Genomic DNA, 4,641 nt, shown 5'->3' with positions numbered 1-4,641 from the left:
AATGTATTCTCAAGTTATACTGTACATTGTGCAAATGGAATCTGCACAAAAAGAAGCTTAAGAATCCTCCTTCTTTGGTACAGTCATTACTCGTTTTATGATGGGGTTACGTCAGGTCATACCTTATAGTATACTGATTTTATCTTAAATCGGGAGATTGAAACCCATTATAAAAGGGGGGTTACATCAACTCAACTTCCCAGAGTCACCTAACCAAGACTGAACCATAAATGACAACCCACCTTCATTCCTTCCTGCGTTGGTCCAAGTCGTCTCCAAGTCGTTCCCCCCGAGGCTGGGGGACAGCCTGTGCTTACAGGCACTAGTGGTCAGCCTCTGAGTCAGACAGGAACAGGTTAAGGGGAGGGGAATCTGGCCCATACCTGCTCCAACCATAGCACTGGGGCCTACACTGGCACTGACCTTACCACTGGGCACACAGATCCACAGTAATAATCCCTTAATTCACACGAACTTTTTTCACACAATTTCGGTTATCCACGAATTTTTGTACAATAATTAAAACATAAAATTATAGTATTCAAATAAATAATTTTAATACAGTATACAAGAGAAATAAATAATATAAAAATGCCTACCTGCTGCCCGTGTGCATGCATGTGTGTGTGTGTGTGTGTGTGTTCTTACCTAATTGTATCTTTACAGGAATGAGTCAAGCTCGTACTGTTCCGTGTCTTAAACCATATTTATCGTACATATCCTTAAATTTGTGAATTGTTTTGGCACACACTATTTCATTCGGTAGTGCATTCCATTGATCAATTGCTCTGTTTGGGAAACTGAATTTCCTTACGTCTTTATCACCTCTCTTCTTATGCAATTTTTTGCAGTGTCCTCTTGCTGATGCTTCTCCATATGTTAAGTAATCATTTATGTCTATTTTCTCCTTTCCTGATATGCATTTATATAGCATTATCACGTCACCTCTTTTCCTTCTCTCCTGTAGTGTTGGTAGATTCAGTTTATTTAGTCTTTCTTCGTAGCTTAGGTCCCTTAAGCTTGGTATCCATCTTGTAGTGGCCCTTTGAACTTTTTCAATCTTGTCTATGTGCTTTTTGAGATGACTCCAGACTACTGATGCATATTCCAGGGTTGGTCTAATGAATGATGTTATTATCCTTCTTAGCATGTCTTCATTTATGTATGTGAATGCTATTCTCATATTTGCAAGCAGTGTATACATGTTCCGTACCTTCTCGCTGATGTGGTCAGCCGGAGATAGTCTGTTATTGATAATCACACCTAGGTCTTTCTCTCTTTCTGATGTGTATAGGGTTTTATTTCCTAACTTATAATCCCAATCAGGTCTTTTTCCACTTTTACCAAACTTGATTACATGATACTTATCCACATTGAATTCCATTTGCCATGTACTACTCCATTCATGAAGTTTATTTAATTCTTCTTGTAGCTCTTTACAAGAGTCTGTGTTAGTAATTCTCCTTTGTATTTTTGCATCATCTGCAAACATATTCAGATAGCTCTCATTTCCAGTGTTACTGTTTATATCATTTATATATACTAAAAACATGATTGGTGCCAGCACTGAACCCTGTGGTACTCCACTAGTCACTTCTTTCCATGATGAGTAGTTTCCTCTTAGTACTGTCCTCATTTCTTTTTTTATGAGAAAGTCTTGCATCCAACAAAACAGTTTGCCTCGAATTCCTCCTTGATGGTACAGTTTCCATAAAAGTCTTTGGTGTGGTACTGTGTCAAAAGCTTTCTTGAAATCTAAATAGATACTGTCCACCCATCCTTCCCTTTCCTGTATTGTGTTTGTTACTCTGTCACAGTAGCTCAACAGTTTAGTAACACATGATTTTCCTTTTCTGAAACCAAACTGTCTTTCTGTTATCATACTGTGTTCTTCTAGATGATTTACCCAAGCTTTTCTTATAAGTTTTTCTAATACCTTGCTTACAACACTGGTCAGTGATACTAGTCAGTAGTTGAGTGGATTTTGTCTATTTCCTTTCTTGAATAAGGGGACAATATTTGCTTTTTTCCAAATATCAGGTAGTTTACCTGGACTCAAGGATTTCTTGAAAATTAAAAATAATGGTTTACTTAACTCCTTTGCACATTCTCGTAGCACCCAACACGAAATTTTATCAGGACCATTTGCTTTTCCTCTGTCTAATCTACTTAACTCCTCCTGTATTACTTTTTCTGCTATTAGTATATCTGGTAGTATGTGTGGACATGCGTGTTCCACATAGTCCCTCTCAAAATTTTTTTCTTCTGTAAAAACTAATTGGAAATTCTTATTTAGTGCTTCACAAATATCTTTCTCTTGTGTATAAGTGATTCCCTCGTCCGTAATGGATTGTATTATATCTTTTACTTTAGTTTTGCTTCTGATATAGCTGTAAAACAGCTTTGGTTGATCACTACTTTTATTTATTATATCCTCCTCAAACTGTTTTGGGGCTTCCCTCCTTATGCTTGTATAGTCGTTTCTTGCCTGTTTGTAATTATTATACGCCCTTTCACTATTGTGTCTTCTGTTTCTATTCCACAACAAATCTCTTCTTTCTTTTGATTATTTACATTCTGTATTGAACCATTTCTGTATTTTCTTATCTGCTTCTTTGTGCTGTGGGATGTACTTCTGGACTCCTATTTCATAAAATTCACAAAATTTTTTATATACAGCATTTAAATCTTGTCCTCTAAGCTCATTTTCCCAAGCAACTTCTAAGAAATACTTCTTTAGGTCTTGATAATTTCCCTTTTTATAGTTTAGGCTCTTTTTGTAACTATCATTGCTGTTTACTATGTCATATGCCATCCTGAAGTTATAATTTAGTACTGCATGATCGCTTTTGCCAAGTGGAGGGTGATATATTAAACTGTCAATATCATTTTCTTGCCTTGTAAATATTAGATCTAGCACTGAAGGTACATCAAGTCCTCTTTTTCTGGTGGTTTCCCTCTCATGTTGCGTTAAGAAAAACTCTTGTATGAGATCCAGGAGCTTTTGGTCCCAACAGCTTTCTTGGCTATTTATACCTAGAGTATTCCAATTTATATTTGTATTGAAGTCCCCAGTTAGTATAATTCTTTCCGATTTCTCTTCCATTTTATGTAGCAATGATCTTACACTCTGAATTGTACTCTCTGCCAGGTCCTCATATTCGTCTCTTTCCCATGTGTTTGATCTGGGTGGTATGTACAAATTGGCTACAATTACTTTACCTTCAGATGTGTCAATATCTACTGCAATCAGTTCTACTTGTGATGGTATATCTAGTTTTATTTCCTTGACTTTTAGATTTTTCTTAGTTAATATTATAATTCCTCCTCCTTTTTTTAAATATCTGTCTCTTCTCCATATATTGTATTCCTCTAAGTTTAGTATGTCATTTGATATCCTTGGTATTAATTTTGTTTCAGTTAGGCAAATTATTTGTGGTTCATTTTCTCTGACATAATCATTCATCTCTAGTAATTTAGATACCATTCCATCCACATTTGAGTACATCAACTTTATCATCTTGTTTATATACTTATCATGACATGGTTCTACTACCTTCCTCCTTTTTCTTCCATCCTGTTTGTGTGCCACTTTCGTACCTGCAATCCTATTACTTTGTAAAAAAATTTCTTCTTCTCCTCTTCTGATCTTCCCTCATTTTTTGTTTTTGCTTCCTCTCTTTTCTCTTTCAGTAATTCCAGTTCCTCTTGTGTTAGGCATCTTTTTATCCATACATTTTTGAACTCCTCTTTTTCCTTAAGATTTTTTGCATTTTTTAGTATCTCTTCCACAGTGTTTACACTCTGGAAAGTCACCTTTAGAGGTCTTGTCTTGCTTTCTCGTATTTCCCTAACCTTTTGTGTTCCTCTATGTCTTTACTACAGATTTCCTCTGATATTTCTTTCAGTAAGCTCATTACATTTGCCATCTCCTTTTTGTCTCTTGTGATCTTGTTTTTAACTTCTTCCTCTTCTATACCAGTGATTACTATTGATTTGTTTATTTCTACTGAATCTCTGACTAACTTTGGATTGTTTTGGATTATTCTTTTCACCTCCTTTTTAATGCTTTTTTCCTCCACCCTTGTTTGTGTGTGTGTGTGTGTGTGTGTGTGTGTGTGTGTGTGTGTGTGTGTGGGAGGTCGGTCTACCACGTACCACACAGTCAGTTTGAATCCGACGGTTGAACTGTGCGTGACTCGTGAATTGTTATTTGTGGCTTATTTTTCTGCCTTCCAGTGATTGCTTGCTTTGTTTGCCAGTATGGGGCCTAAGCATAGTGCTAGTGATGCATGTGGTAACACACCAAAACGGACTCGTAAAATGATATCGCTGACAAAGAAAGTTAAAGTGTTGGACAAACTTAGGGAAGGAATGTCGGCGACAATTTGCCATCAGGACGATTCCTTGTCATTTATTTACATACCAGTTTATTTAGCAAGTATAGTACACTAGTTTTTTACTTATATGAGTTATATAATCCCCCAGAACATTAGTTATTAAAGTATTAATTAATCAATAATAAGCACTGTATATTTATAGAATGACGGGGAATCGTCCATGTTTTGATGGTGAGCTGACCTAACGGTGAATTGTCTCAGAACCGTATGTTTGGGGTGAATGAGTCAACTGTTCGTACAA

Source organism: Coenobita brevimanus, chromosome 58 (assembly GCF_032717465.1).
Source record: "Coenobita brevimanus isolate Jiangsu-jjx chromosome 58, ASM3271746v2, whole genome shotgun sequence".
Classification (NCBI taxonomy): Eukaryota; Metazoa; Arthropoda; class Malacostraca; order Decapoda; family Coenobitidae; genus Coenobita; species Coenobita brevimanus.
This window is presented reverse-complemented; position numbering follows the sequence as displayed.